General features: G+C 39.6%; 1 protein-coding gene across 1 annotated transcript in view; it reads right to left on the bottom strand.

Annotated features, from left to right (window-relative positions):
- LOC131467583 (protein phosphatase 1 regulatory subunit 29-like) overlaps nucleotides 1-22,189 on the bottom strand; it is a 228,848-nt gene that overhangs the window by 92,731 nt on the left and 113,928 nt on the right. Inside the window, exon 3 of the mRNA XM_058641573.1 lies at nucleotides 10,787-10,847. The gene's annotated coding sequence lies outside the window, so the exon portion shown is untranslated. The remainder of the gene's footprint in view (nucleotides 1-10,786; nucleotides 10,848-22,189) is intronic.

Consider the following 22,189-nt stretch of genomic DNA (forward strand, 5'->3'; position numbering starts at 1 on the left):
CCTGCTTTGCTTCCTGTCACCCTTCAGGCTCTGAATCCTCACAGTGTTTGCTAAAGTATATTTGGCAGTTATAAAACTGGAAAACAAAAACATAATCACAGAAAAAAAAAACTCCTTTGGGCTTACGATAAGATATCTGTAATCGAATATAAGAAATCATGAAAGGTATAACATCAAAACTGGCAAGTGTATGAAATAAGGAGGCAATGTAGAAAAATGAACAGGACAAGGGACTCCTAACAGACTTCACCAGTGCTATATTCTTTAAACTGTCCTGCTGTCCTATTGTAGTGCTTTTTATATATTTATATATATATACATATATATATATGTATATTACCACTGTCAGTCTTTTGTGAGTGCTTGCATTAGCAAAATAATTATGTATCTGTGTTGCTTTGTATTATGTAAAGGGATTGAGTAAAAATGTGCTTTTTAATTTTCACATTGGTGGTTTATATTCTGGCAGATCCTTTATCCATCTGTAAGTGTTGATGGGTTGAATTGATAATCCTGTATTTGCTTAATACTTTAGATAAATGTCTCCATTTATGTGCATAATAAATCACACCAATACAGAACCTTCCATTGGCAGTATTTATAGCATTGTTTTCGATTAGCTTATGCCACAGAATTTCAAACTGCAGCTGCATTTTTTATTTTATTTTTTTAGCCATGAATTTCGAGGTCAGACGGAGGGGTCGATCAGAGCCGCTGCAGCTGAGCGCGCCACCACAAGGGACCAACCTGACCAAATGTGTCTGCTAACCACTGTGCCACCGTGTCAAGGTCAGGACTCTGTGATGTCCAAATCCATGTGTGGAAGTGATGATGACTCATGATCTCTGAACCACTGTTTCACTATTTCAGCCTGATGAATAGTGAGGGAAGAATAATAATCAGAGAAAAGGTAAGAAAAGTCAACTCACATTTTCTCTATAAAAACATTCAAAATTTCAATAAATGAATTTACTCAATTTGCCTAAAATCAAGCACTTTAGTTTAATATTCAATCCATGTGCATCTTAAGTGCTTTATATTACAATATTTGCCATGTAGGCCTGTTTAATCTGTCACCTGACACGAGGAAGAGACCTTTTTTTTTTATCTAATACTGTGATCTCTTTGATTAAATGTGGACATTAAAACATTACTTCATTACACATTATACTATATTATAGTCAGAAGATGCAAATATTTAAACATATATTCACTTGTTAGTCATTTTAATGTTCCAGGCCTTTGTGTGAGAGGACATTTTCTGTAATAAGACTTCCCTACCCCTGGTATTTTTCATAAAGATAACAATATGTGACATGTGATGCGAGTCTTGTGAGGGTTTTTTTTTTGTTAATCTGAACAGAGTCTGTGCACAAGAGGCAAATAAATGAGGCCCAGAGAAGGGCTGAGGGGCGGTCAATTTGTTCCACGAGTCCTCTTCACGTGAACAGCTCATATAGAGGAGATAAGAGCAATAACAAAAAGCCTGCTCCAGCAACTGCATCACAAATAACAGCAGCGTTCACAGCGAGTATCACACATTGCTATTGTGAATTTGAATACACGCGTACATGTTCTGAAGACGTGCTTCGAGTGTAAAGTGTACGCGGGAGAGGAGAAAGAACGACTTCTACGGCTCCAAGGCTGACCGTGATTGAGACATATTCCACAGCTGCTTACAAAGGCCACTGTCCACCAATGTTGCAGATGTCTGCTCGAGCGTGGCGACGTACCACACCGTCTTCTATACTCTGCCTTCACCATTATGACAAATCACAAGGAAGCCACCTTGAGTTTTCACATTTGGCCTTGCTTTTACTATGAGACTACTTGAATTACTAAATCAATGCCAATATGTACAGTGTGACAGTGTATCATCGCTTTGGAGAAAACAGAAATGGTATTTTTGAAGTATTCCAATCTGGGTTTTTTAACACTGCACATTACTGAATATGCTCTTTTAAAGGTTTCAAATGGTATTCTTCTGGCCTCCGTTCATGCTGTAATTCTTAGACCTGACTGCTGCTTTCAATACAGATCATTCTATCCTCCTTTCTCGTCTGGAGCATTGGGTGGGTATTAAAATGGCCACCTTGGAATGGTTTTGTTTTTATTTGGCTGATATAGAAGCTTCTGTGAGAAGATTGGTGAATCGAAGTCTTCCACAGCACCTGTCCCCTATGGAGTGCCGCAGGGTTCAATCCTCGGGCCCCTCCTGTTCTCATTGTATCTACTTCCCCTGGGCTCTATTATTTTTCGGAAACATGGCATGCCGTTCCATTTTTATGAAGAAATATATGTTCCCCTGTACTAAACTTGGCACAGGCTCCGACGTTGATCTTGGTCCTTTTGCCCTTTAGAACAAACCCATAGTTAAAAATGTGGGTGTAATATTGAACTCTGGTTTTAAGTTTGAAGTTCAGAGACACAACCTTGAAAAAATAATGTTTTCATAACTGCTCTACTGGATTATTGTAGTGCTCTTGGTGTTAGCCAGACTGCCATTGCCCACTTTGAACTTGTTTAGAATGCTGTTGCACGCCTTTTGACAAGAACTAACAGACATGAACATATCTCCTCAAATTTGGCTTCCGTCCTCTGGCTCCCAGTACACCACAGGATACATTTTAAGTTATTAATGTTTGTGCACAAACATCTTAATGGACTTGCTTTACCTTACCTCGCTGACCTACTTCCGCTTTGTGCTCCTTTGCTGTAGCAGCTCCCAAATTATGGAATGGTTTGCCACTTCCCATTAGGCAGGCCTCATCACTTCCTGTTTTTAAGTCTCTCTTAAAAACCCAATCTCTTTGCTTTGGCATTCGGCTCAGCACTCAGTGAGTTTGTGCAGTGTATGTTTTTGCCTCTCACCTTTATGTGTGTTTTGAATTGTTTTATGTTTTTTTTTAATGCTTGCTTTATAACTGTACAGCACTTTGGTCAACAATGTTGTTTTTAAATGTGCTTTAGAAATAATTTTGATTGGATTGGATTATTTGGGACACTTATTTAAAACTACTGCAGTTAACTATACAATCCTGGAAGATGTCGATGAACTAATCTTTTTTTTCTCCGCCTCAACTGACTTTCATGTCATTAGCAGTTTGGTCAGAGACCAGGTAAATGCATCCCTATTTTCTTGATTGTTTTGCAAATAACAAATAATGAATTTTCTTTGTGCCATCAACTAATCTGTTATTTTTCAGTGAAAACCCTGTTGCCGTGTGGAAAAGCATCACATATAGACGGCAAGACTTCTAGGGAGATGAATGAGTTGAGCGCTATTCTGGCTTTTCTAAATCTGGGCCAAAGTCACGTTTTTTAGGAACCAGATTCTTAACATTCAACAATGCATATCACGCCATTGCCGTCCTATTCTTTATGATACAAAAGCTAAAGAAAACAATAAGGAAACGTTTTCAGCGTAATGTTGCAGCAGTTCTTCAAAAAGGTCTAACATACATCCCGATGTAGTTGTGATACTGCTACAAAGTGCACAAGATTAAACTGTAAACATCACAATAATCACTTGTCATTCACACAGTCGCTGCAGTATGCAGGGGGGGGAGGGGCTCTGTATATGTTCCAGCTATTGCAGCTGTCAACCTCAGAGTATACAGAGGCTTCTCCACACCACATCCCAAACAAGAAAACTTTCTCGTTATAACACATAACTTTCTGGTTATAACTAGAGAAGGCTTTCCTGTGGCAGTTCTACACTTCCGTAGAAACAGGCAAGATAAGATGTGCACTGCCTAAAAAAATGACTTAAAAGAAAGCCCACATATTCAACATCACCCACAGCTCACGTATGCACATTAAAATAAAAAGTATGTTTTTTTTTCTGGCTGCTGCCTTTCAAGAGGTCGCCATGTTTTACGTTACATGCCCTTCCACTGACACAATCCTCCCATCTATCCAGGCTTGGGACTGGCACAAGGAGTACACTAGATGTGGCTGGGGGCAACTTAGGGTGTCCATTAACAATGAGCAATGGGGATTGGGTACCTTGCTCAGGGGCACCCCAGCCCTTGACCTGGCGGGGGACTCAAACTAGGAACCCGTCGGTCACAAGCAAAGTTCTCTTTCCCCTTGGCTAAAACTGCAGAATTGTGTTACCGTACTATTATAATGTTATTTCTGAACTGTAATATAAAGTGTGATATTTTATTATTATTATCTATGTTATTAAAGGTATAGTTTCCAAACGCTCCCTTTCCCCAAACATTCTTGCTGAGGCAGCAGATTAAAGAAATCGGAGTATTTGTGCGCAGCACGAGCTCTTAAAATATTTGATCTTCCTCTCAGCAGTAGGTGTGAACACACTGGTAATGTGGCCAATTTACTGCCTTCCCCACAATCCCCTTGTTAGGAGCGGAGTAAGGTTGAGTTGTATAACTTTTCAGGCAGCTCCTGACTTCACGCACTCTCCTCAATCCCTCTGGTTTCTCTCTACTCTGTTCGATCGTCGTGCTTTTATCCCCTCTGCCTCGCTCCATGTCCTTCACATTCGTTCTGACTCTCTGACGGCTTCAAGTCGTCCTCCGCCTCGCTCTAGCTCTCGCTCTCTCACTCCCTCCCTACTTCTCCCGCGGCTTTACACCTCATTGCGTTCACAAATCTTTCACAGCTCTGCTCTTTCTTGACTCTCCTCCACCATCTCTCCTCTTGCAGCCGCTGTTTATTGCATCTGCTTGATCTTCCTCCTTTCTCATCTCCATTCCTTCCTTCCTCGGTTCAGAGGTTGCACGCTACGGACTATATAAATTTCCCCCAAAGTTGAGGGAGGACAGAAAAATGTCTCTTCCCTTACTACTTAACCCTTTCTTGTGCCTCCACCTCCAGCTGTTTTGTTACACCTGAGCTTTTTAAAGAGACAGTTCAGGGTTTTTTTTTTTTAAAGAGACCTGCAGGCACACCCTCAGGGCACAAAATGGATTTCAGCCACTTGACAAAAGACTCAGTCAAGTGAATCTAAACCAGCCTTTGTATAATATCTTAAGAGTACTTTCTTAACACTATCCTTTTTTTAACAGGAAACTGAAGTGTATGTTGCGTCACAAAACGCTCAGTCTCTGCACCAAAGTCCATCGATTAAATCAGTGTTTCGGCTCATGGGAGGACAAGGAGATCTTCTCCCGCCACATTCGGTAACATTATGTCAGTTCGGTTCATCCGAGATTGGAGATTTTAAATCAAGGACACTTGCACCAGGAGGAACCACCGCCTGCTGCAGTAGTTGCAGTTATTACTTCTCTTTTCTTGGCCGTTACAAATGTTAAGCTACTGTATGTTCAACTGTATTTTATAGAAGCCTTTACAGACTCACAGAACAAATTCAGTAATTGGACGCAGACTCAAAACTTTTTGTTTTGCACAAATTGGATTTTTATTGGACGGTATATAACTAATGGAACTAAGTAGTAGTTATATTGTTGAAATGTATAGTTCAGCTATAAATTGTGACAGCCGCTATATTTCCCCAAAGTTCTTTTTTATGAAAATGAGTCTGCTGAAAAAAAACAGTCCCGTCCTTTATTAGTCTGCGCTGAAATCTCTTAATGCTCATATAAAGTTGGAGTTATTATCGTTTCATATTCCTGTCATTTAAATCACAACATGTTGCTGTCTTTCATCTTCTGTCGGAAAGTTTTGTCTCTATATGCACTCACTGCCTCACTTTCACCCCCCATGAGGGCTGGTTTCATTATGAACCAAGATCTGTCAGCGTTCTGCACATCTCCTCCTCTTGCTCACCCTCTCATCAGTCTGTCCATTCCCTCCCGGTCCTTTTTTTCCATTTCCAAAGCGTCACTCTCCATCACATTTTCTTCACTCTCCATCACATTTTCTTCACACTCTCCTCCCATTTCACTTTGATTCCCCAACATGTCTTCTGCCTAACTGAAAAAGAGAGCACTGAAGGTTTCATATTTCCAAATGACACTTGTGTAAGTTGAACACTGAAACATAATTGGCTCCAAAACTAGTTATAGTGTCACAAAATTCATATAAAGCCCTTAAGATACAGAAAAACTAGTAACCACACAGATTAGATGAAGCTAATATCATTATCTTGTTCATCAGGGTGATGTTTCCACTTCAGGGCTGCTTCTTTATTGACAATGACATTTGAATTTTTAAATTTTAGCTTTAGTATACCCATCCTGTTATGTAATAGGATGGTATAGTTTAAGTGTTTTAAATGCCAACATCCCACTGTTGCATTGTTTTTAGGATGCTGGCAATATTTGTCTTTTTCTGTCCTCTTGCATTTCTTTACACATGATTTTCCTAATTTTCAGCGGGAACAAAGATCTATTTCAGTTGATTGTTCACGAATTAATGTAAGTAGTGACAGTAGTGACAGTTTTAAGAGATGGTTGAGAAAACGTGAAGAATTGCAGAACAGTTTGTTGTTTGTATCAAACGGAAAAGACTGTCAGAGGTGGACGTTAAAAAAAGGAACATTTCCTATGGAACTCAGCCATTGTGATTATCCCACCTATAAAAAGAGCCCAGTCTCTTGAATGGGATCTCTGAGAAACACTGTATGAAAAAAAAAAATGTACGGCTTAGCGACAATGAAGTTTAATTAAAGGTAATATTAATTATGCATGTGTTTAATCAGGCAAAATCTTTCTTTCTTTTAGCTGTCAGATATCAAATATTACCAAGTATTTTATTCTGTTCTTGTGTCTAACGTCTTTACTGATGCAAATTTTAACTAAAATTAGGCTTAAACAAGCCAAATAAAGAGCTTCATGCTGTTTTACTTTGTCATTGTTCCTCATTGACACACAAGAGTGTTATAACCCAGTGAAACCCAACGGGTCAACTTGACTATTTTCTTTTTTTACGTTTTATGGTCGAGAATGTGTCTGTAAACAGGGAAAACAATCAAAAGGCATGGAAATATCTGTGTGTCAGGGACGTGGTAACACAAACCCAATGCAGGTCACATTACGGCATCAAGCTTAGGTTAACTCAAACCACTGTTGGGTTTTGGTCTGGTTCAGTTAAGCTTCAAACATAACAATGCAGCCTCCTCTTTTTTAATCCAGTTAAAATGGAGTTCCAGCTTTTTTTCCCCCTCAGTTTTTTATCTTCTCCTCTTTATCTTTCTTTCTGTGTCAGTGACAGTGTTTAAGGCGGCCCCCACCGCTTCATTAGCCAAAGAGTCCTGCTGGATACATTTACACTTCAAACACCAGGGCTGGAAGCGCTGATCAGCCGAGAGGAGGGAGAATGAAAGAATGGGAGCAAAAGTCTGAGAGACAAAACAAATCGGGAAACTGGAGGAGACAGTCAAGATGATGCGTGGGAGAGACAGAGTGATAGTCTAAGGGATGGCAAGAAAAAAAACATAGGCGGATAGAGGAGGGATGATCGAGCAAGTGGAACCGAGAGAGGCTGAGGAAAAGCTGCAAATTGGCTGGAAGAGAGAACGGATGGATGAACAGAGCAGGGAAGAAGAAAAGCATAAGTCTCCAGGAGCAGAGAGGGCCAGCAAGATTCCTGTTAGAATGCATCGTTAAAATGAGCATATTGTCTCCAGCAGAGGCGTTTCAGTCACCGTATTCTGTGTAACATTTCTATCTTTACAGAATATATTATACATAGTACGGAGTACATTTGCCAGTTTGGCTCCAACTGCATCACTTCAGTTGGAAATCATGCCTTAACCATAAGCAGATGAATGACGCATGCAGGCAGAGGGTATTTCAATTTTGATGTCTGTCCCTTTTCATGCTGTCCTCGGATGGATATATGTATCAGTACAGTTATGGCTGTCCTTGAAAGAGACGGTGAACTCCTGCAGCCCACAGGCTCCATCAGAACATCCATTCACATATGCACAAGGATGTTAGCCTATGAGTGCATTAAATATGGAAAGCACATCATCAACCTCCGCAAACACGACTCCAAATATAATCATTTTCACAAGAGCAAAATTGTCAAAATCAAAGTTATTTGTAATTTGTGTATCACATAGATAGTTTCTTGTATCTCTTCCACGTATTTTACCTCCACTTCTACAACTCCCTCTTTCCCTTCTCTTTTCCATCTTTTCTCCTCTTATCCTTGTCCTACTTCTGCCTCCTCTTCCAACTCTTTTTCTTTTTTTTTTTCTCCTCCAGACTGAAAGAGACACTGAAATTCACTCCAACCCACTGGCTAGACATATTTTTAGATGCTCCGAGTAGATGAGGGGTGTCAGAGATTGAGATTAGGGTTAGGGGCCAGGATAGGACTGAGGTTAGGGTTATGAGAAATATCTGGGTTAGGATTAATTGATATCCACTGTTGGCTCTCACTCTGATCCAAGCGGCTTTTGGACGTGGAAGGATAGTGCATCTTTAAGTTGCAGTTGCAGTTTTTTTTTTCCCCTCCCCATACAGTGACAAAAAAGCTCATTGTAAAAACTGTTGTAAGGCCTTGACCTAAAAATGCAAAGTGCCTTGAGATAATGTAAGTTTGTCTTGTGTAATTTAGCACTACACTAATAAAACTGAATTAAATTGAATGTGCTTGGATAATAATTAAAAGGCAAATGTTACTCAGCACACTGTACTCAGTCTTTTTCTTCCCTTAAAGACCTCTTTACTCATAATTGCCACATCAGTGAGGTGGACTACTATCAGTGAGATTAGACTAAATTAGTTATTATAATATTATAGTATATTTTCTCTCTATTCCCAGGCTATTGAAATGAGTCCAATAGACCATGCACACTGTACAAAGAAAAGTGTGGGAATGTGTTACTTCAGCATTCATTCCCAGGTTAATGAACACAGGTATTCACCCACTTCTGTCTGACTGCATCTCAATCTCATTTCAGATTGAGTATGAGTAAGAGACCAAACAGACCGATCATCCAGATTGGGTTTGGGTTATATCGTTGCGTTTTTGGTGCAATGCTAAGACATTAATCTTTCTACCTTTGCTTAATCCTTAAAATTGAGCTCCTGCCAATGAGTTTGACCAAGTGAGTGAAGTAAAATAAATCCCACAGTTACATCTGTAAAGTTGTCACGCAGCTCCATTATGAAGGGTTTCCTTCTTCCTCTGACACTTTTTTTGTTTTTCAGTGTTTTCTTACATTTATCATTTCATGCTAAATGTCACTTCAACTTCAATTCATTTGTTCCTCGTCTTGTTTGATTTGGTATAATTATGTCTGTTTTGAGGTGAGTTGAATCAGTTCACGCAGATGATGACAATGCTCCACAGTGTCTATAAAAAACGTTATTTGGGTAATTAAACACATCACTGCCCAAATTCCACTTTAGCTGCTGGATATTAGCCAGATTGTTACTCCTCCGCGCCTCACAACAAATACTGTAACTGTGGGGGTCTGATGGGTTTGCTGATTAATTCCAGGAATCAGTGATTACCTTGCCAGGTGGTTAGATTTCCACTTCTGCAATGTTCTGCCTTCCATTGCAAAACACCCTGTTTGTTGTGGATTGGATTTTCTCCCAACATACTGTAGCTTGTAAATGCTTTGTGGCTTGTTTGACCTTCCCCCACCTCCAACCACAGTCACAACTCAAGCCTGGCATGGCTGTCATATTTGGATTCCACCCTGAATATTATGGATTTAGTCGAGACTAATTCAAAATATTGGTTTTGCTCTTTGATGGAACGATATATTAGTAAAAAAAACACCCTAACCCCAAAGACTAGCAAAGACACTGAATGCCAAAAGATGCCAAAGCTTGACTCAGTGCTTCTTAAAGGAATATTTCACCAATTTGCATTAAGCTTTGTTTTACTAGAATAGGGGTAGTATTTTTGAAAAAATTGTGCTTCCTAACCTCAGTTTCCTCTGAGTTGAGAAATATCTTATATTCTTTTCTTTGTTACGTGCCCACCAGTGACACTTGGTCCTGTTAGCATAACTGCTAGCAAAGATGGCGGATACTGTTTACATTCTGGGAATGAGGTCCTGCCCCACTACGAGTCGGTCTAAAAACTGCGGAATTAGCGTTGTAGTGATACAAAGCTAAATGCAAATCTTTGAAGCATTCCTTTAAACCAAAGTGTGGTCCCCGGACCACTGGTGGTCCGCAAGATGACAAGCAAGTAACATATTTACTGTGTAAATTTATTACTGTGTAAATTTATTCTTATTTTATTCGTATTCTTGTAACTTTTTAATTTTATTCTTTGTTTTATTCTTACTTACTTATTCTTATAGTTTTTGACTTTGTAATCTTCAAAATTGCTGCTATAAGATTCGTTACCTTTGTACACTGGAGCGCTGTGACGAAGGAATTTCCCGCAAGGGATTAATAAAGTATATTCAATTCAATTCAATTCAATTCAATATCTTGTTTTAAAATTTAAAATGTCAGTGTTTCTCAAACTGCGTGCGACATATGTGTTGTTTTCAATATCAAATCACCCAGTTCAATTTAGGAGGTTGTAATTTATGAAGTGGTGAAGTTGGCATATTGTTTTGGGGCTATTTTGAGTTAGCTGGTCCGTGAGTGTTTTTTTTATGTCCTTGGTCTGATAAAGTTTGAGATACACTGCTTTAAACCACATCTTTCTCAGCTTAGCTGAATTAATCAGGAGTTCTTGTAATTTTTGGTTTAATTACACATGCTGGCTGCAGGCCAATGTAACATTAAGGGAATTCTGTGTTGTCCTAATTATCAAGGAGAAAATAAAGCCCTAAAATATACACTATTTTGTTTCTGCTGCAAAAGTTCAAGAGTGAGCAAAGTAACAAATACACACATTTGTGTACATGCATACGACGTGTACATGAGCTTACCTCAGGTCAATAGCATCTGGTAACACAACTCCTGACCACCAGGAAAGCAGCTACTGACCACCTGCAAGACAAAAATAGAAAACAAAAGCTTTTCAGACAGCTCAAAGATCACATGGTGAGTAATTCTGTGGAACCAGAAACAACAAATCAGCTACCGATGATGTCAAATTTGGGCTGCTTCTGCACAGCATTCACTCCATCAATCCAAACTCCACCACAGAAGAGGCAGCATTTGCTGCATGTGCCAACCTGAAGTGACGCACTGACAGACAACACAAACAGAAACTGCCTCATGTGCCAACACGGCGTCATTTACAGTGCAATTAATAATGATTTGGTGATTTCCAGGTCAGAAGTGTGCACATTAAAGTGTGCAAAATTTAAGTAATCTGTAAATGTGTTAAGTTTTAACTTAAAATAATATTCTAATACATAATACTATATATACAGTACATCAACACAATCCAGGATACAACATTGGTCAGTTTTGTACCTTTTTGTACATCATATTGTTATTCAGGAGTGTGCTTCTCAAATTGATTTGGTTTGATTTGTTGCAGTAAAATATGTTGTTTCATTTCAAATGACATTTTGACATTGTAAATATGAAGCGAAGTCTCTCTGACACACTCACACTCACATTTCAATGTATTACCGTAGATTTGCAGAGCTTCTCTTACACTGAAGATACAGGAATATTACAATTTCTGGCAGAATTTAGAGCAAAAAGATACTGAAAATACTGTTAGAATATGTTTTGTGTTCTGTCTGTGAAGGTTCTCAGTCCTCCAGGTCATTGTGACGAGTTAGCTGTTAAGTTAAGACGTTTCACCTCTTATTGAAGAGGCTTCACCAGTTCTGGCTAACGTGCGTTCACCTGCTGATCCACTCCCTGATTGTCAGTTTCTCCTGAGTCACCTGAGAGACGCACAGTCTGCTACTGCAACTTCATGAGCAAGTGGTCGAGTGCAAGAGGGAGCTTTGCAGTCGTGAGTGTGTGAATCATGAGAAGCCGGGGACTTCAAAGTAAGGCACTAATGTGTAATGTTCTGCCAGTGGGAAGAAATGAATGCCCAGACTCATCAAGCTGAGTGTCCATGTCTTGATCATCTACCAGTAAAAAGTGTTAGTAGCTCCATCTTTATCCCTGGAGAAACTACCTCCACTGTCTGGGAGCTAAAGCTGGAAAACTTGACAACCATGCATTTACACTGATACAGTAAATATACTGTACACCAATCTATCTTCAATTATAGGCTGTAAGCAACTACTCCAGTCGCCTACAGCCAACTGACCTTCACCGATACGTCAATCTATATTTATATTTTACTTTCAAAACCAATTATTGATTAGCGTCCATTATTTTTGTAACAGCCTTATTGTTATTGCAAATTTTCTTGGAATTTTGTGACATTGATTGACATTCATCTGGGGGGAATAAGAAGTATAGGCGACGATCAGCTTCTTCACGCCTCAAACTATCGTTATTCTTTAAAAGTCTGCCGTCGCTCAACCTCTACTTTTCCCGCCGCTTTGAACCAAATGAAGCAAATAGTGATAAAAACTCCTCCTTCGACACGACTCCATATCAGTCACTCTTATCACATATCTGTGTAATTTGTTCCATTAGGATGTAATCTCTGTAATCCACCACTGTCATCACAGGTAAAATGCTTCCTTCCACTTTTCCCCACAGAAACAAGATACGAAGTTTTAGAGCGCCTCATCTCTGCTTTCAAACACTCCACTGGCTCCTATATGTGCTCAGTGAACAATCAAGATTCTCCACTGATAGTGTCATCTCCAGACAGATTCATCTTGATTAACATCCAAAAGCTTGTTTTTCTAATGGGAGATGGAATTATTTTTTTTTTTTCCCTCCCAATGGAGAGGAACAGTGAGGCAGCACAGGTTTCCTGGCTAAAAATGAAAAACACAATCTCCAGAGATTAAGATGGGAGGGGAGGGAAGGACCAAAATAACTAAAAAAGGGACATGTAGGGATAACATACAGTGACTGAGATGGTGGACAAAGATTAGCGGAGATCAATCAGAGAGGGAGGTCAGGAAAGGAATCATAATTTAGGTTGTGTTTTTTTGTGATTTTTCCCTTTTTGCCAGAGGAGATGTGTGATGTTGCGCGACTCTGCCTTCAAATCCCCTCACATAAAGGCTTGTTTGATCTTATCTGACGGAACAGCTTGCTCTCCACCTATACCTGCCATCATCTGTCCATCTCTCTCTCTCTTTCCCATCCCTCTTCAATGTCTCTCACTCACCTCGCTCTCATTAAACATCTTCCCGGCTCAACTTCCATCCCTTTCATCCTCACGATTCTCTGTTACTTGCCAATTCACACATCTTCACTCACACACACACACACACACTCCCTTATCTGTCTCTCTCTCTCAGTCTTACAGATCTGTGCATCAGTGACTGTCAGTGTTTGAATGTGCTTTGACTTTAATGCCATTCACTTCTTCTGTGCAGACACAACTGGTAAAAAAAAAAAAAAGAAAACATTAAACAAGATTATAGTCAGATTTCGACAGTCATTGGAGCAGATGACGGTGGAATTGTTTGCCGTTGCAGCATCTGATCAAATCACCTCGGTCTTTTTCCTTCTCTTCTTTTTATTAAATATCACCGCACCGACTCTATCTCCATCTGTCTTCCTGCTTCTCTTGATCACATTTTGATTCTGTTTTCATGGCATCGAGATCATTTGTGTTTTGAGGCATAAATAGAGCGAAACCAAGTACACAACGGCGAGCGATGCTTTGTTCTTTTCCTCCCTTCTTCTGCAAAAACTGTCTCCTAGAAATAATGTCCTCACACAGCTAAACTACAACAAATGCATTTTGTTTCAGGCATAATCCGTCACTGTATTATATTCGGGGGGGCAATAGTTCATTTTGAATGAATAAAGTACTACATTTAATCACAACAGCACAACCGCAACATCTATTTTAGCAGCTGTAAAACATTTTTCTTTTGCTACCTTGAGGTCGGGTTTTATCACATCGCCGGAGTTTTCATGCATTAAAAATTGTAAGCACTATCGGTCTCATTTTACTATGAAAACTCTGAATGCAAAGCACTGCTAAACAAAAAAAAAAAACACAATGTCTAAGTAAAGACAGTTACTTTTCACCCCGGCTCTATCGGGTGTGAAGTTTATTCCGCTACTAAGCAACCGACTGCAAAGAAGACAAACAATAGAACCACATGAGATGTTGATGTTGGCTCAAGCTCCCTGTGACCCTGTGATAAAGTGGTAGAAAATGAATAATTTTTAGGTACTTGTGGTTTTATTTCCAAGTTATGGCTAAAAAAATCATTATTTAAAATAAAGGTGAATGTGAATGTTGTCACAGTTTGACAACAAACACTTGCTAAACACAGAAGCTACTATCCAGAGCTGATTGGAAGCCATTCACAGGCAGGTCAAAGGTCAGTGACAATCAGCAGGTTTGACAAGGCTGACAAATGTTCACATGAACTGAACAATACGAATTCAACAAGAGGAAAATCCCAGAGCAGCTCATCAACAATCTGATTTCAATAATATCGGACAGGATGGTGCATTGTACAAAAGAGCCTTCATACGTCATCAGGGAACGGAGGATCCATACACTCAAACAATGAATGATATATTTAAGCCAGAAATTATTATTTTAAGGAATGCTTCGTGTGTGTCAAATGAATCCAAATAAAACACTTGATCTGTCCATGTCAACTGAAGACCAGAGCTCATTATATAGCTATATGACAATATTCTCACAAGAACCCATATTTTGAAGAGATGCCTGTGAATTGGACCTATAAATGCTTGTTGCTTGTTTTATTCAGACATCAGAATATTTGATTATTACCATATCCATATCTTTTTCTAATATTTTATCCTAGAAAATATAGTTTTCTCATATAGTGTAAATTTTAAAGTATGTTTTTTGATGTTATTTGGTAAGTTTGTGATGCTTAGGTACGACAATTCCCTTGCTCTTTTTAATGTGCTGTCCTAATTTTTGTCAAAGACAAATTGAACTTCATTTATTCAAGTTAATTAGCATGTTACCCATTGAAATTCAATGTTGTGCTGCGTGTTCTGCTCGCCACTTCAGTGTACTTTGCTTTCTTTAGAGCATCTTAGCAACGCCCAGCTGTCAAACCAAACATTTTTCAGCGAAACTCGCTGGTTAAAGTCCCACATCCTAACTCTGCCACCCAAAAACCTTCCAGCCAGGTGTTTAGCCCAGAATAGCAGCAATAAAGTACACATTTGTTGAGTTGGAACATATGTTTTTTGGTCCTTTTCGGGTGAAATGGTCCACCATGTTCAGGTGGAAACTCTGTTGAAGAAAATTGAATTGACTCTTTAACCTGCCACCATCTGTCACCGGTGCCTGGCTCAGCAGAACCACCGACAACCCAGCCACCAACAAAATGTGACGCCGCTCTTGGTAATTAAAAGGTAGCAAAGCTTCATTGATGTAAAAAAAAATGGCCATGGACACACACACACACACCCACACACACACACCCACACACACACACACACACACACACCTACGGAGTGAAGTCAAAAGGCAGATATAAAAAAGCAAGTTGATATCAAATGTGTGTTCAGGCGTGTTTGAATGTGACTGAAAATGAATGAGAATACAATTAATTGGATTTAACTGACAAAACACACCACACTTACTCTGCAATCATCTGACCATTTTGGATGATCGTTATTGGTCCGTTTAAATAAATACCAGTGTCAACACATTGTGACGTCGGCCACAAGTTTCTGATCTTGCCTCAGTATTTTGGCCTTTGCCGCCTCGACTACTTTAAAGCAAAAGTAACCACATTTGGAAGAGCGAGGGTGGACCTGACTGCAAGTTTGTCTACTGCACATTCACCTGCACCTGCAACCATGCAAAGTGTTGGACAGTGCATGCTTTCAATCACACAGAAGCAATGCCCCAACATATACGTACAATTTGTCTCTCTAAATGGGACCATCATTTACAAAATGGAAGACAAAGTTCTTTTTTCTTTTTTTTCGTTTTTCCCTATATTTACTGACCCTTCTCTTCTTGCATGTTGTATGTGTTCTTTTATGATTTTGCTTCTTTTAGTATGCATCTGACCTGTTAACATCGGTCCATGGACAAGAGATGTAAAATAGCCATTTCGGCTAATTCTGGCACATTTACATTGTATGTTCATTAATGTGCACTGTCCATGTCAAATAAACCATCAATAAATAAAATAAATAAATATCACTCAAATATCTCACAGACTTGCATATAAACCAGTGAAGTCAGCCCCTAAACATCATTCAAGAGAATACAAGCTTCATGCACTTGGACATTGTCCTCAATCTCCAGATTTGGAGACTATGTCTACTTTGATAAAGCATGCAATCAAAAAATAAATGGCATCCTTATCTTTGGTGACGGTACGACATTACTGAGTAATAAATAAGTACACTTTGACTTGAAGATGATTTCAACCATATCAAATATTTAATTCAGGGCTGTGCGGGATGTTTATACCAGACCTCGTCTCACACCTCACAAGTGGATGACCCTCGGGTTAATAAGGCCTGCATGTAGACAGTGGATGAGTAATTTGGCTCTCAGCCATAAATTGAGCGGGTGATTGAGCCGGGGGTGAAAGCAGCGAACATGGGAGAGGTGCAAGGAACGGTTTGTACAGAATGCTGATGTAATGGGAACCAGTGACCTACAGAAACACATCGCTGGAAGGCTGATCAATATGCAGCACGACAGATGAAAGCAGTGTTTATGTACGGTGTGTCTTTAATGTGCCCTAACCTGTCCAGCTCACCCACACACCACTGTTGTGTAAATATACAGAAAGTAGTATTCAGAGCCCCTTCGCCTTTTTGCTTCATTCTGTTGTTCACTTGTTTTTTAAACTACACTCAGTGACACATACTGAAAACTGAATTTTAGAAATGTGTGTGCATTTGTTAAAAAGAAAAAATGAAAATGGAAGTATTCAGACCATTCACTCAGTACTTAGTTGAAGCACCTTTGGCAGCAATTACAGCCTTGAGTCTTTCAGTGTAACTATAATGCAAGCTTTGCACACTTCCATTGGGAGATGTTCTGCCATTCTTCTTCGCAAATGCACTCACGCTTGGTGAGGCTGAATGGGGACCGTCTTTTCGGTAGGGTTCAAGTCAGGACTCTGACTGGGTCCTTGTCATGTTGCAAGGTTGAACCTTTGGCCCAGTCTGAGGTCCTGAGCACTGTGGAACAGGTTTTGCATTCAGCCCTCCCTCAACCCTGAGCAGTCTCCTAGTGAATGGTATAGGACAGGTGATCAGCGGTGCATGGTTTCCTACAGACGTCCCCATCGTTTGCTCTTGGAAAGGTCCTGGTTGTGCCAAGCTTCATCCATTTTGAGAATTATGGACATGCAGAGTGATTGATGAGATGCCTCTCTGGAGCAGGATGGGGTCTATCATGCTCCTCCTGTGGTTTAATTTGTATTTTAATTTCTCACTGCGTGTTGTGAGGCCACCGGCCCAGACAGGGGGTGTGATTGCCGGTGGTAGACGAGAACACAGAAAGGCAACCTAACCTCCAACAACTGCATCAATATGAAGTAATGCATTTTGAAGCAGGCTGTGTACGATATTGCACATGTGTGTGCAGGGATTGTTAATAGATGTGGCTGGAAAGCAGTTTTTTTTTGTTTTTTTCTCAAGGAAGGAGAGACCTGGGACCTCCAATCCCAAGGACAGCCACAAATCCAACCCATGTGAGACTAGAGTGACTTTCTTTTATGGAGTTTGGTGTAGGTCTTTGGAGAGCTAGCAATTAAACTACAGTTTCCAGCAAGAAACTGCTGTCTGCATTAGGTACTGCAGCAAAACTATTCTTAAGATTTCATAAACTGAAGCAGGCGGATAATTTGTTCTTTGTCTTTCATTAAGTGGCTAAAATCTGTTTTCATTCAGTCCGTTTTGTCAGCCATGACAAATGACGATGTCAGTGATAGTTCATAGAAATCAATCCTTACCACTGATCTTCAACTACCTCGCCCTCCATCTCTCCTTCTTCAGCATCATTGAGCCTCTCCCATCTTCCCCTCTTCCCCCTCCTCCTTTTTACCCATTCCTCTCTCAAGTCGTGACTAACCCCCACCCCTCCCTTCCCTGCAGCTCCTCCTCCTCCCTCCCTTACTCTGTCTCTCTGCTATATAGTCGAGAGCACGACTGGCACGACTCTGTCCAGAGAATATCTAGTGGAAAACCTCAGTCCTCAAACAGAGAGTGGACAGGAAGGAGGGAGGGTGGGTGAGTGAGGAGTAGGGGAGTAAGTATAAAGGTTGTGCAGGCCTAGCCCCTCAACTCCATCCTTAAACCCGTGTCTACGACTAAATCGAACCTTAAGAAAATGAAAAATGGATACATGTTAGACTAATATGACTGTAATTTATAGAATAATGCATTCCCTACCTTCCTTGGCCCTAACTCTGTACCAAAAAGTCAAGGCAATTTATTTATATAGCCCACAAACAACATCACAAACACAATTTGCCTCAAAGGGCTTTTTAGTATGTACAGCAAGTGACACCCTTTATCCTTAGACCCTCACACCCTTAGACCCTCACATATAGGGAGAAGAAAAACTCCTTGTAAAATAATAATTATCACGGGGACCTGATAGACAGGAAGGGTTAATACTGTGGGAAAAATGTGTTTCCTCCACATAACACCAGAGAAACACAACATTACTTTATCTACGACTCTAAGACGATAAAGAACAAGCAGCTCCTAACCTCAACTCTAATCCTTTAAGTGTGTGTAAAGCAAATGCAGAGATTCTCATCTTCACACATTACCAATGTTAAAAAAAAAATAGTGGCTGAGAAGATGTGGAAAAAAAAATAAAAAATACAACTGTGGGATAAGGAGGAGAGGACAGAACTTTTTCAGATCACATTCATATCACATACCACTTGAGTTTAAATATTCTGTACAAACACTAATGAACAGTGATGGACACCTGTTTTTTGTGTGTGTGTGTACTTGTCAACCTGTCCAACAGTGGACCTCGGCGTTGTTACACATCCACCAACAGGAGACCTTCTTGCTAACAGGGGACATTTTTCGGTGTCCCCTGTTGGCCATGCTTTAAATCATGCTATCAATATGTCTCTGACCCTCTGGTGAATTTCTGCCAAGAGGGGACCTGCATGTGTGTGAGTGTTAAAGACCGTCCTCAGCAGTGCCCCTACTGACTGGAGCAGGGATTACAATGCATCATTCACACGCATCATTTTTTCTTTTAAACACGCTTCGTTTGTCTGAGTGGCTTTGAACCTCACTACTGTCTTTCAGGCAGTAATGGGGCTATAAAACCAACAATTTAGTTAAGCTATCTATCTATTTAGCTATGAAAAATGTGTTACAGTAGTTTAACAGTAGGCTTTGGGGTTTAATCCGTCCTTTAGCTGACTTAACCTGTATATCTCTTACGATATGATCAATCTTAATAAATGTCTTAATTGTTGTTGTTAAGCAACGTCTCTACTTGGGAGACAATATGATACCATGTATATTTACATGTCTATACTGATAAAGTACCTAAAATATAAAAATCAAACCTAATATATATAAAGTAGATGGGTGCTGTGTCACCACACTCTTTCTAGAGGACTGTTTTTACTATTCATTCATTTCATTAAAATCAATTGATCTGAGAATCACATGTTTCTATTTAAAGTAAAATGAAACATTGTTTTTTGTTTGTTTTTTCCTTATAGTCAAATTGTGGACTAACAAAACAATGTTAATCAATATTGTGTGAACTCCTCTGACAATTGCTTGAAATCACATCCATTTATATTGAAAAGTTAGACACTACAGCTGAAATTGTGAAATATTTGCAGATCAGTAGATGTATGTATTTAGTGAAGTACAGAGGCATATTTAAAAGTATTTCAAAGGCAAACCGTGCCACAGACCTAACACACACCACAAACTCACACACCTACTGTGGCACAGTCATTGGTCTGAGCTGCTTCAGAAAAAAATATCCCCACTCTAAATTAAACTTTAAATTATATTTAGATTTGTATAATTATGTTTAATATGTCTTTAATTCCCCGCAAAGGTTTTAGTAAAAATCCGACATCAGAAAGCATTTCTCAAAAGCAGAATTATGCACAGAAGTTGCCTCGGGGAACATCATCTCACGATGCCTACAGGCTGTGAAATGTATCTTCTACTGTCGCTACAAGCTGCAGTGTGCAGAAAAAGATCTAATAAGCACCAAATTGCATGCGTGTGTAGTCTTTTTGATGATTACATCCCATGCCAGGATGAAAGTCAATTTATAAGCGTAAACATCAGCGTGCAACTGTACCACATTTAGAGGCAACGAAAACCCAAACACAGACACGTGACTCATTTTGTGGAAAAAGTAAAACAGACTTACAGGTTTATGAGTGAGAACCAGGCAGCGGGGACACACAACGGGACAACCTGAGCACCACAGGGGAACATAACCAGCAGCAAAAACAGACTGAGTGAAGGAAACACAGACTAAATGCTCTCATGAGAGGAAAACAATGACCCAGGTGAAGCTAATGAGAGTGGGAGGAGACAAAAACACACACAAACAAGAGGGACGGATGGTGACTGTGTCATCCGCAATTAAGCTGGGGTGTTGCTGCACAACATATTGGAAATTCTGGACAAACTTTACTTCAACCTGTAAAACCTCAAAGTGTCTGTTTAGAGTAGTAGTGGATGTTTTAAGGGGTAATTAAAATGAAAAGCATTATCATTACATTTCACATTTTTCCTCATAGCATGCAGCCCGACTATAGGTTTGTGGACGTGACGTGTATGATTAAATATTCCAAAAGGAGATGAAGAAGACTGCCCACGTTCATGGCGCATACATGTATGTACGTCATGAATGTAGAACATAGCACGTTGTCACTGCTGGGATTATTATCTCCCTATCTTAGGCCACACGAACACAACAGGTGTCCTTGAACATCTCACACAAAGCTAAGTACAGGCACCATTTATCACAGCGTTTCACATATCCAGTGAGATATATATGTATATATATATATATATATATATATATATATATATATATATATATATTCATATATGTATGGTCGTCTCTTTTATGTTATTTTTATAATGATTGAACCTGACTAACCTTGGCTTACATTCTACTTCCCTGTACACTGGCATATCTGTCGTCAACGTCAAGACCCTTGTTCAGTTTTTCTCGAGAGTTAGCAAGGCCTTTTAGGTTTAGTAATGTTCAGTATTTCCAATGCATAGCATCTAGCTAAATAAACGTGCTGCACCATTGTTATTAAGGAAGTAGTATTTCAATTTTATAAATATAATACAATATTTTACAAGAGCTGCTTTCAGAGCCTCATTTAGATTTATAAAAAAAACAAAATACTTGACGGGTGTTCCTTCATGGAAACTCTGACCTATGCTCATAAACAGGACAGAGGTGAAACTGTGACTCTGACTGCAGAAGGATGAATAACCAAAAACCTTTCAAAACGATAGCATTGTGTAAAATAAATTCAATTATTACTGCTCATAACAAGATTTCGATCTTTAAACAAATGAAACAAAAACCCGCTTGACTGATCCTCCCGCTCACACACACACAAACAGGCTTATATAAATATGGCGACAAGGGACAAACAACCCTCTTACAATGTTTAATAGAATAAAATAGAACCTTATTGTCATTGTACATCAGGTATACAATGAAATTGTTTCGCTTCTCCGGCCAGTGCAGAAGTAATTAGTAAATAAATACAACTTAACCAATTTTTTTAAAAACAATACCTACAATTAGACATACAGTATATATACTTTCAGAATCCACACCAGGGAAAGAAACTGTTTTTTAGTCTGGCCGGAGGTACAGGTGCTTTTTAGGGCATGAGGTTCAACAGATGCACCCAGTGATTTTTGGGCAGTTTTTATGACCCTCTGCAGGCCGGGGGGCAGTATGTGAGGACACTCTCGATGGTGCTGCGGTAAAGGGCAGCACTGGCAGCTTCTACTCCAGGTGGTTCCTTCTCAGCACCCTCAGGAAGCCCTCAAACCATTCACTAACCTTGACAGTGCATACGTACAGAAGTACATGGTCACGCACTCAGTTTGCAGGGGAGCAGAACTTGAGAAGGGATAAAGGGATAATGGCATGGGATGTGCGTGTGCATGCTTTTATAAATCTGAAATTTCCTGAAATTGTCGAGTTGGTTTCCTCCCACAGTCCAAACACATGCAGATTTGGGGATTAGGGAAATTGGACACTTTAAATTGACTATAGGTGTGAGTGGGAGAATAGATTGTTGTTGGTGAACTCCACAACT

This window comes from Solea solea, chromosome 10 (genome assembly GCF_958295425.1).
Source record: "Solea solea chromosome 10, fSolSol10.1, whole genome shotgun sequence".
NCBI classification, from domain to species: Eukaryota; Metazoa; Chordata; class Actinopteri; order Pleuronectiformes; family Soleidae; genus Solea; species Solea solea.